General features: G+C 37.5%; 1 pseudogene; it reads left to right on the top strand.

The window, feature by feature from the left end:
- The first annotated feature begins 1,669 nt into the window (after window positions 1–1,669).
- Window positions 1,670–12,887, top strand: part of LOC149236516 (arogenate dehydratase 3 pseudogene) — a 93,610-nt pseudogene continuing 82,392 nt past the window's right edge.

Genomic DNA, 12,887 nt, shown 5'->3' with positions numbered 1-12,887 from the left:
AGCATGACCCCTAGCATTCCGTCCATGAACTACAGGCAAGAGCGCGCGTAGGCGATGAGCTAGGAGCAGAATTTGATGGGAGAAAATGTGACTAAGTATGGGAGTCGGTTGGTTTATAGCGTGAGGTAGTCCCGGGTGGGGGTGCCCAGCCAACCAGCCGACGTGCGAAAGGTGAAAAGTAGGGTCAGCCGAGGGGCGATCCGGCTCATTCGAAAGGAGTTATTTGGTGGTCAGCTAGCATAAGGACATGACAGTTCAAGGATTGCAAACCATATATATGTTGGAAACTTGGCGTGGAGCTAAGGAAAGAAATCAACAACGCATAAGTCTTCAACTTGAAGTAGCAAGTGTGAAGTGTTGGTGTGCTAAAGAAGAAGGCATAGTGCATGTGGTTGGTAGGCAGAAGCACTCACGCTGAAAACAGAGTTGTGAGCCCAGGTGCAAGTCGAGGGAACCATAGGGCCCATGGGCAGACACACATGGGATTCTGAACGGGTCATTCAGGAAGTCGTTTGGAGGGCTGAATGAACAGTTGTGCAGGGTTGAACGAACGGTCATGCAGGGCTGAACAAACGGTCGTGTAGGGCTCAACGAACAGTCGTGCAAGGCTGAACGAATGTGTAGGAAGTCGTTCAGAGGTCGTTTAGAGGATCTTTTGGAGGTCATTGGGGGGTCTTTCGGAGGGTGTGCAGAAGGTCGTTCGAGGTCGTTCGGAGAACCGTTCAGAAGGTCGTTCAAGGGCGTGGCAGGGCGCCCTCCCAAACGACATGAGTTGGTGAACGGGGGTTTGTGCGGAGTCTTGAATGGGTGCACGGTGAATGACTCGTCGGTGGAGACTTGGTTGGTTGGGCGTTCGGTGGGAGCGCCCAACGAGTCCGATGAGTTGGATGAGTTGAACGGAACACGTTCAGGTGAATGTGCAGAGGAAAACGAAGAGTCGGGTAGAGTCGTTCGGACAATTGTGTGGGCGTGCCGACGAGCTGGGCTAACCGAGTTGTGCTGGTGAATGTAAAAATATTCTAAGTGTAAATTTGGAGTTTCCTCAAGATTGTAACTTATATATATATTATTATTGTGGGAAAGCTCATTACAGGGAGTTGCCCCTCCTATTTATACTATTGTGCATTTATGTTAATGCCGATGAATGTTTAACTGCTATTTTATAATGAATGAAAGTACTTTGTAAAAGAAGAAAAGAAACTAAGTATAGAAAGTAGGTGTAGTCCATGATCGCAAGTATTGGTGAAAAGAAAGTGGTAAGTGGTGCCACACCTCCTATAGTGCGGTTGGAAGAGTACTGCCACTGCACTAACGTGACAGGTGGTATCAGAGCTGATGGTGAACGAGGTGCAGGATTTGCAGAGAAACTAATCCCACTACACTTCGTGATAGGTTTAGCAAGGGTGAAGCATCTTGCTTGGGCCAAGTTGAATGACAAGACATGGTAGGTTTGGAAAAATGTGAAGGGAAGCTCTTGCTGACCTTATACAGGTTGAAGTGAATGAAAGAAGGGAACCCGCAGATTCGAGATAAACTTGAAGCCTTGGAAACGAATGTTGAATACGAACTTATTCGACTTGGTTGGGCAATGGAGCAAGATGTAGCTGCAGATTGCGATGACGAAGAAGAGGAAGCCATGATATTTGAGGATGTTGCAGATATGACAATGATGGAGGATGAACTTGAAATTGTTCAAGTTGGGCCAAGATCGTGTAGTTTGCAGACATTGTTGAATGAGGAAAATCACATGGAGAAGCCTCATGATGAAGTAAGTATTATTGATACTTGTGTTTTAGTAAGACTTTTGGTAGATGAACTGTATTTAGGGAAGAGCAAAATCAGTTTGTCGATGCAAGGGAGGATCTTACCATGGATGTCTATGATGAGACCTTGTATGGAGAAGCAAGGGTCATTGAATGTTGTAGGGCTTGTTGGGGTTGTTTGTGACCTTATGGTAGAAGGTACAGAAACCCGTGACAAGGTAGGAACATGATGATCATTGCGGAGAAATGGGTCACGCTTTAGCCACATGGAAGAATTGGCTAAGTGCCCGGCATGACTCATGGACAGATTAGAGGAGGGCACACACTTGAGTATGGTGATACTTGGGTGGACTTATCATGGCCGAGACCAAGAGGAATTCTTGGTGGAACCTTCAGTGGGGGAGCCATGGTCGAAGAGACTCATATGTTGATAATATGGTTCGGTGGCCGAGTTCACTAGAGCAGGATTGCAGACTTGGATGAGGATGACCGATTGTTGTGATGGGTCTACCTAGTTAAACAACTTGGGCAACTTGAGTCATGGACATTAGGTTGGAGAGATGGAGCATGGTAGTCTTATGCAGGGATATAATGTAGAAGCACTTGTAGAGGTGTCACTTATGGACATCCAATGAGGACTGCCAAGGCAAGGATGTTGTGCAGGTGGATTTGCTGATGTGACACAGATATTTTTTATTTATGAGCCGATGGAGATGTTTTGCACTCTTGTATAACAAGGCCATGGACTTGGTTGGAATTGTGAGCAGACTATGGAGCATTCCTACTACATGGAGAGCTGACGCATCTTGCAGAGACCTCTGGGCCGAGACATGTATGCTTGTTGGGATGTTGGTTGGAGATGACTCATGGAGCTCATGATGACATGTGGTTGTCTTTTGGGGACTTCATATTATGGTGGACTTAGAGAATCTGATGGATTGAGGAGATGAGGTCAGGGACTATGATGCAGGATGGGGTGCATAATTTTGGGTACATGTATGGATGTGCTTGAAAGAGTGACTTGATGAGGAGGATCAATATGAGACACTTTGGAGTGATAGAGTTGCAATGATGATGATGCCTTGGTGGCAACACTTGGGCATGGGTTGAGCTGAGACTTAACCACTTTTGACACATGGGAGCTTATTGATCTATGGTCATGGGCAGCAAATGGGAGATGAGATAGGTGTATACTTGTTTCTATGGTAGACGTGAGGGATGGCACATCTCATATATGGAGGTTGCTCCATGAACTTGTATGTGACACATCGAGGGTCAGGTTTGATGAGAAGATCTCTTCATTTTGAGGAGATGGATTCTACACATATGGATGTTGATGTTGGATAGATGCGACTGATTTCATGCAGCACATTGATACCAAACATCATGGACAGCATGTTGCAGATGAGATGAGGACTACTTCATGGACCTGGGCATGGCTTACTTGGATGGAGATGGATTCTTGATTGAGTTGATGTTGTGACAGGAGTTTGAGAAACGACTGATGATGACATGAGAATGTGCATTCTCATGGTTTAAGCATGACAGTTGGATTAGCTACTCGACTAGTTCAAATCATGGGGCTCGAGCAGTGTATGGAAGATGTGTTGGCATTATGTTGGAGTATCATGACAGCAGTTCACACGATGATGGTACATGACGAGGTCGACACGATATGTTGCAGTAAGCATGTAGCTTGAGATGGAGGGGCCAACATTCCATAGTAGGAGCAGCATGTGGAGATTGCAGCGAATGTGGTTGATGATCATGGATTGAGAAGATTTTCTGATGTATGACATACCGATGGATTATATGCCTTGGTATGGGTATCTTGGTGACAAATGGTTGTTGAGGTGGGAGATTGTAGAGGACGACAATGACTTCAAGTGGGGGAGAATGTTCCGTCCACGAGTTGCAGGCAAGAGCGCGCGGAGGGGACGAGATGGGAGAAGAAGCGCGATGGGAGAAAATGTGACTAAATATGGAAGTTGGTTGGTTTATAGTGTGAGGTGGTCCCAGGTGGGGGCACCTAACCAACTAACTGACGTGCGAAAGGTAAAGAGTTAGGTCGGTCGAGGGGTGAGCCAACTCATTCGAAAGGAGTTATGTGGTGGTTGGCCAGCATAAGGACATGACGGTTCAAGGATGGCAAACCATACATATGTTAGAAACTTGGCGTGGAGCTAAGGCAAGAAATCAACAACGCATAAGTCTTCAACGTGAAGTAGGAAGTGCGAAGTGTTGGTGAACTGAAGAAGAAGGCGTAGTGCAAGAGGTTGGTAGGCCGAATCACTCACGCCAAAAATAGAGGTGTGAGCTAAGGTGTAGGTCGAGGGCACCGCAGGGTGAGCCAGGGCGCATGGGCAGGCGCACATGAGATTCTGAACAGGTCATTTAGGAAGTCATTCGGAGGGCTGAATGAATGGTCATGTAGGGCTGAATGAAAGGTCGTGTAGGGCTGAACAAACGGTCGTGTAAGGCTGAATGAACGTGCAGGAAGTCATTCAGAGGGTCGTTCGGAGGTCATTCAGAGGATCGTTCAGAGGTCGTTCAGAGGTTATTTAGAGGTCATTCAGAGGTCGTGCAGAAGGTCATTTGAGGTCATTCGGAGAACCATTCGGAAGGTCGTTCAAGGGCGTGGCAGGGCGCTCACCCGAACGACACAAGTTGGTGAACGGGGGTTCGTCCGGAGTCTTGAACGGGTGCATAGTGAACGACTCACTGGTGAAGATTTGGCGAGTTGGGCATTCAGTGGGAGCGCTCGATGAGTTTAACGAGTTGGACGAGTTGAACAGAACACATTCGGGTGAATGTGCGGAGGCAAACGAAAAGTTGGGTAGAGTCCTTTGGACAACCGTGTGGGTGTGCCGATGAGCTAGGCTAACCGAGTTGTGCCGGTGAATGTAAAAATATTCTAAGTGTAAATTTGGGGTTTCTTCAAGATTGTAACATACATATATATTATTATTGTGGGCAAGCTCATTACAGGGAATTTCCCCTCCCAGTTATACTGTTGTGCATTTATGTTAATGCTAATGAATGTTTAACTGTTGTTTTATAATGAAAGAAAGTACTTGGTAAAAGAAGAAAATAAACCAAGTATAGAAAGTAGGTGTAGTCTATGATCGCAAGTATTGGTGAAAAGAAAGTGGTTAGTGGTGCCGCACCTCCTATAGTGGAGTTGGAAGAGTACCGCTAGTGTAGGGGCATGACACCTAGGGTTTTGAGAAACTAAATTATTAACCTCTCACTAGAAAAGGTGTTTTAACGATGGGGACTCCACTAATTAAACTAAACTCTAAGGCTATATATATAATTTAAAATTGGTATATATAATAAAAAATTGGTATTAAAATATTTTTAAAGACAATAAAGGAAACACACACACATACTTTATCTCTTAATATAAAATAAAATTACTTAATTAAACCCCGAAACAAATTATTTATAATTAATTTTTTTTTGTTATTAATAAATTATTTATAATTAACCAATAAATATTTTTTTATTATTAATAAATATAAGTGAAATATATAAAATAATTTTATTTTTATTTTAGTTTGTGATCAATTTATTATTATTATTATAATTAATGATATGTCAAATAAACTTAATTAATAATAATTGAAATTTATAAATATAATATTTATTATTATATCTATTTTAATTTACCACGGTTCAAATGTTGTTAGCATTACAACAATATTATAGGTCCTGAAATTCCAATGAAATTTGTATGTATTTTTTAATATTTTTTAAAAAATCATTGTTTAGGGTGGCCACACATGTGATATATCTACAAATCTAAAAACCATGATAAACATTTAATAGAGAGTTTGTATGGGAGAGTTATAACTCTAAAAAGTTCACATATTAATTTAGCTATTTTACATTCTTTTTGCAGACTCTATGTTTAATATTAAGGTTTTGAGCTTTAATTTTTTTTGTTATTATATTATATCATAGCATCAAATTTCATATATATATATATATATATACTATCAATTTATTTTTATTATAAAATTCATTTTCAATATTATATTTTATACTATAAATCTAATATTTTAACTTTTAAATAAATTAATTAATTATTCATACTCAAAAAAAAATTTAAAATATATTTAACAAAACATCACAAATAAAAAATACATAATAGTTATTTTATATTTGAAAATTGAAATTGAAATTTAAATATCCTCTCTATACATCAAATCCATTTAAAAAACATAATATTAATATTTAATATAAAATGCATTTAAAAAATGTAATATTAATATTTAATATAAAATCCATTTAAAAAACATAATATTAATATTTAATATAAAATCCATTTAAAAAACATAATATTAATATTTAATATAATATTCTTGTTATGGTGATTGAAAAAAATTATAATAATGATTCTTATTTTATAATTATGGAACATTCTTGTTGTTTTTGGAAAAGGACTATTTAAATAAAGCACACTATACTCTACAACTATTTAAACGCACTACTCTCTATAACATCACTATTTGTTTTAAATTTATATGTGATAAGTTGAATTATTTATATATATATTTAGTGTCAATACATTTTCAAATACATAAAACCAAACCAATTTAAAATTTCATAACTACCAATTGCACCATATGTTGCAAAGGAAACCTTGTAATGTGGTAGCATAAATGAAAGAAGTACAATTTTTATGCAATTTTGTTTCTTTAATGGCGTTTTTCTAAGAAAAAACAAAAAATAGTTTATTTTCCCATATAACAAAGAGTAACAATCAAATTTGCTACTGGGAAGAATGGTAGAAAATTTTAAATGTAAGAAGTCACTTCCCTAGTGATAGTACATTTTAGTTTTCAAAAAAACATCTTTTCGTGATATTTTAAATAACAAATTACTCTCTAACAAACCCTTTAGAAAGACCCTTTTCATTCAACTCATTAAAATAGGAAAGTGTCTTTTGTCTAGTGATTTATGAGTTATTGAAATTAAGGGAACAGGGAAAGAGATTGCTAGACAAAAAAGAGTAGAGCAAGTGAATGTCAAATGACTATCACATTGAGGAATCTCTTCAGATTTTCTAATGTGGGCCTTCTTCAACTTATGAGGTAGTAGGAACTTTCTCGGCTCCAAATCCTCTAGAATAAGGGGTGGAGAATTATGTTTAGTGAACTACTAGACCTCAAATCAAAATATCCATCTTGGTGACTGCTATGCAACAACTTCTTTGTTATTGATTTCATGTAAGATGCACTTTTTCATAATGGATGAGGTAGTTGGGCAAAGTACTCAGGACCTCTATATGAGGAAATTTGCATGCTTATTTTTTTCTACATGAAGGATGCACTTGGTTTTTATGACTAGGTTGGGTAGACTTCACCCTTCCAGGAAATGACTTCCTTCTATCACATTCCCAATGTTGAATTCCTCTGATACTACTCATGGAACTTTGACTCCACTTTATGACCAAAATGCTTTAATGGCATAAAGCAAAGTCACAGACTACTAAGAAGCTTAAGTATGGTATATAATTATAATATTTACGTTATCCATCTTCACCTGTCATTTGAATATAGAGAAAAGAGTTATATTAATCGTCAATTTTTATGGATAAGGGACATTTGGGCCTTTTTTAACCCTTGGGGATGCTTAATAAATCTATGTTCAGATAAATTTATATTAGTAAATTATCTACAATCATCTTGCCATAATTCTTCTTTGAACGACCAATATTCCATTGCTTTGGAACTTTGCACCCCAGTCATAATAACAAACATCATCAAGAATCAAAAGTAAGAAAAAAAAAATTCTCGTAGTAAGGGAATCTAGTCACTTGTTTAAGGATCATAATTCAAGACCTTAGTGCCTTTCAAAGATCATTTATTTTCCCATCAATAAAAAGAAATAATCAAATTTTCTAGTGAGAAGAATGGTAGAAACTTTTAAATGTAAGAACTCCCTTCCTTGGTGATAGTACATTTTGGTTTTAAAATGAATTATTTTCTTCATATTTTAAATAATAGATTCCTCTCCAAAAAACCCATCAGAAAGACACTTTTTTTTCAACTAATTGAAATAGGTAAGTGTCTTTTGTCTAGTTCTTTCGAGTAATTGAATTTAAGGGAAGCAGTAAAGAGATTGCTAGAAAAAAAAGAGAAGAGTGTCAAATGAAAATCACATTGAGGAGTACCATTAGATTTTCTCATGTGAGCCTTCTTCAATTGATGAGGTAGTAGGAAATTTTTCGGTTCTAACTCCTCCATAATAAGGGGTGGAGAATTATGTTCAATGAAATACTACTCATGGAACTCTAACTCCACCTTACAACTAGAATGTTTCTTTTCCCATAGCTCTATCTAAATTCCAACTGTCTCTTGTTTATAAATACATTGTCTCTATATCACTTTTGTCTCTGAGTGACATCCTTCAATAGTGATATGTTTTCCCTCTGGAGATTTCACTATTGGTTTGGAATTTTCTCTGCATCGAAAGAGGTATGAGTTACCAAAATAGCAATAAACAATGCAATGCAATATAATGAAGCAACAACAACAATTCCAAATGCAACAAGATGCATATCATTTAACCCATCTAAATATGGGCTTGATAAAAACATCGAGATTGTGAAGCCCAAGTATGCATATTCAGGTTTCATACATGAACCATTTCTATGTTGTCAAAATACACAGTCGAGATTCAAAACCCAAATATACATATTAGAGAAGGTTTAAATGGATACGTGTAAATATTCATATTCAGTGCAATGTACCTTCAATTCACCTATAGAGACAAAAAGTGTTTAAATCCTTTAACCTCACTCAGTACAACACCTCAACGTCAACAAATGCAACCTGACATTGATATTAAACTTGGTTTACAAGAGTCTTTGCTAATGTCCATATTCAATGGACGCTAGATTCAATGAACCCAACCTCCACCATGTATAACACATGGCTCTCTCGGTACAATAAACTAACCCCAAAGTCTTAAATAATTATAGGGGACAATGAAGAGAGGATAATATTTTCATTAGTAAACTCTTTAGTTGAAAGCATGCAATACACCTAAACGAAGAATCGTAATAAATTACAAGAAAAAAGAACATTATCATTGTTGAATATTTTTTGTTGTAACTGTGTGAGATATATTTTAATCCCACCTGTCTCAAAATCCTTGATGGATCATTAGGAAGCTAATAAGAATAAAGTTCTCTTCATTTATTTCCGCAAAGTAAGCAACTAACCGCATTATAGTGAAGAAACATTTATTTATTTGGAATTTTTACTAAAGAAACAATGTAATGTAATGCACTTAAATTCTAATCCAAAAAGATCCAATTTTTTCAAGTGAGGTAATGTAATATGGAATAAGGACGAAAGATTTTATCATCACTTGAAAAATTCCCAAATCTTCTAAAAGCCATCAAGGCTCAAAACAATGATTGGACCTTCAAAATGTTTTTAGGAGTTGTGTGGAACCTTGAACTCTAGAAGGTTATTAAGAGTCAATAGGAATCTTGAACTTCATAAAAAACAACAGTGGCATATAAAATCTTTGGTCAAACAAAAATTTATCAACACCCAATGAAAACACCAACCTATGAGTATTGATGCTCAAAGAAAACTTGTTATGTTACACTTTTCTACACACCCCCAATGACTTATCGGCCTCACAAGAAGACTAGATTATGGGTACATTTTGGCTAACCTATGAAAACCACCTAAAGAAAACTAACACTTCACTACTTTTTCTTGAACCTCTAGTAGGTTTATTAACAACTAGCGTAATAATTTGATTTTTTAAGCTTTTATTTTTATATTTGATTTTTTTCTTCTTTTCTCTTGGAATGTGGGACTTTAATGGTCTTCTTCATCTAATATTTGTTTTGGTTTCCCTACTAAGATGAAGCATCACATCAATAGTTAAAGGAAACATGTGAAGTCTATAGAAGGATAAATTCCTTAAACTATAAGATAACAATAATGCATTGAAAGAAAAGTAGTACCCAAAAATTGAAAAATTTTAAGGTGTGTTGTGTACTCAAGAGTTTCCTATTATTATTCGAGGTTTCTTGTAGCATAGCCTAAATAGTCAATAGGTTATGATGATATCATGTATGTAGTAAATCCTAAATCAATCTTTTAAGATGCTTAGAAACTATTGAAAATGGAAAATAAATATATTGAAAATATGATGCAATTATAGTATCCTAATTTTGAAGTCTATAGAAGGATAAATTCCTTAAACTATAAGATAACAATAATGCGTTGAAAGAAAAGTAGTACCCAAAAATTGAAAATTTTTAAGGTGTGTTGTGTACTCAAGAGTTTCCTATTATTATTCGAGGTTTCTTATAGCATAGCCTAAATAGTTAATAGGTTATGATGATATCATGTATGTAGTAAATCCTACACCAATCTTTTAAGATGCTTAGAAACTATTGAAAATAGAAAAGAAATATATTGAAAATATGATGCAATTATAGTATCCTAAGACAATATGCCCACTAAGGATGAACACAAAACATTGTTTAGTTGTGTAATATTGCATGGTTCTCAACTATACCAGTGGCTCAATCCATTCCAAAGCCTCTAAAGAGAGGCCCACTTTTTATTGTAGCCTTGATTCATGGATCCAACTATTTAGGGAACACTCTTCCCCCTCCTCGAAAGAATAAAATGATGGAGAAAATGCCTTTGGATTTTTGGTTGACAAAATATCTTAGTATCTGGGGAGGATTAACAATTATATATAGGGAGGATTAACAATTCTTGTTTTATTACTGTTAAAGTATTCTCTAGGTAGATTTATTTTTTTAATTTATTTTTTTTGTTAAGCTTGGCAGGACCTTTCATTTTCTATTTATAATTGAAAAATTTACACCACATAGGTTGGCTAGGTGGCCTCAACTTTCCCAATGGGAAACCAAGTCTGTTGGCCACCTATCCTCGTTGTAAGCCATCCAAAAACAATAAAGTTTCAATCTTTCTAGCCAAGCTATATATGTCTTTGTTTCATGACCAAACTCTATATATCTATCTATCCTTAGACATGCATGACTAAAAGTAAATGCTAACTGCATATATAACAAAAATAAACATGGTAAACTCAATAGACCTTCTGCTCCTCCGATGCTGATTCCACAGGTGTCGGATCCGTGAAAGTTTCTCTAGGCATCTTAGACAATTCCAGGATACATGGAATGTGCCTTTCAATTCTGTCCAGTCTAATGTGTTGCTTATGGAGTTGAAACTAAATTCTCTGCAGACCCTATTTGTAACTCGACATCCCTTGGAGAAAGACCACCATCCCCACTAAGATCTGTTCCATGGCCTTACCCAATAGGCTTTTCATTAGCTAGTAGAGGTATAATGTCTGCTTGAATTGGGTTATCCTTCCTCTGGTATTCCCAGGGTCCAGGACTAGTGTCTTTTAATTCTCCATCTCCTCCTTTGTCTCACTACCCTGCTTTATTTCTTCTTCCCATTCTTCTAGAAAATTTTGAATTCCTTCATCCATTCCCTCTCAGTAGCCACAGCTGCTTCACTGATAAGATGCACCACCGATTTCCTTCCTGTGTGGGGTTCTTATGTGCTCGGGTCCTCAGCCTTTCTAGGCTCCTGGCCCCATCTTCCACATCCTCGTCCTCTCGCTGGCTGATCCATATCAACATGGTTCGATACATGTTCACAGGAAAGAGTTGTTAACCTTAAGCACCGTGACATATTATATCCTTGGTTACTTTCCTGACTAGAATTTTCAATATCGTCATTCTCCCCATTCATTGTCTTTTCCCATTTGCTAGTAGTACCAGGGGCAGGATGGGCAGAGAGCCAGTCTTGAGACAGGGCCGAACTTTGTATCCCTTCTAAATTTTCACTCCTCCCTCCCAGTTTCCTCAAATAATTAGTGTGATTGACAAACCCCTACCAACGCCATGCAAATGAGATTAACCTTAGCTCGACCAGTTTTCTTCTGCGGTGTGCCTTCCCATTCCCCTCTACCCAGTAAGCCAAGGAAATTCCTCTGCCTTTTTCATGCCCGACCTCCCCCATAAGGATCCTAGCTAGTCCCTTAGCGTGGTAATTACTCCTAGTTCCCTATAGATTGCCATGGTTACAACCACTAGTCCATCCTCCTACCCAACATATTAGCTGCCCTTTTCTACCCTCAACCTCTGATGCCGAGATGTTGCCTACCTAACCCCAACAACCAGCCCCACTCAACCAATAATATGCGAAGCCCGAGTTCCCATTACCACCCAAAGCAAGGTCCACACAACCACATGCAAGGTCAAATCCCGACAGGCTTAAAACAAAGATGCATAGCCAAACTACTGTATCTCGATGCCTCCTCCATTTCCCCTTGCATTTCCCCCAATTACCCTTCCCAAGTATCTGCCTCTCCCCCCAGAAAAAATCAAACCAGGCTGACATTACAAAGGCGAATATCTAAGATACATACCTGTTTCCACTCAAAGGTTGATGTTGTTTTTGTCATCGCCTTTCCTTTCTGTTGTTCCAGCTCCTTACTCCACAAGCCAAATTACAATTATTACATGCCTGTCTCACCTTAATTGCTATACATCCCACCTCTCCCTTGCCATCTCTACCACCTTTCCCATTACCCTTTCATGTACTCATGCCAAGGTCCACCACACCCATCGCTTTGAGCTTGTTGGGGGGGTGATGGTACATAAATCACCCGTACTCTTCATTACTGCCCATAGGAACTTTCATCCACCAACATGCACCCCGATTGAGGTTTAGATTAACTTTTTAAATTTTATTAATAATATAATTTATAATAAAAAATATATGGCATAATTATTTTATTTTTATAAAAAATACATGGACATCCACATTAAACCTTATACCTCTCATAATAACCTAATCTTACTAAGTACAATAAAATTGTTTCTTTTCCCTAATACCATTAATTTTTTTAACCATGGTGTATACCATACGGCCACGTATTTTATATACATAAAATAAGACAATAAGACATCAGATTAAGTATGGCATTGTTGTGTTAATGTCTTGCAAGTGTCTATTGTTTTGTAGTGATTTACACCATATCCAAGTGTATTTAGTATGTGTAGGTGAGTGGGTGCAATGATACATCATATGTAAG

The sequence above is a fragment of the Pinus tabuliformis genome, chromosome 8 (assembly GCF_031772625.1).
Source record: "Pinus tabuliformis cultivar Carrire ecotype Pingquan chromosome 8, CPIR1, whole genome shotgun sequence".
NCBI lineage: Eukaryota > Viridiplantae > Streptophyta > Pinopsida > Pinales > Pinaceae > Pinus > Pinus tabuliformis.
The sequence above is the reverse complement of the archived record's forward strand: the minus strand, read 5'-3'. Positions and strand labels throughout refer to the sequence as shown.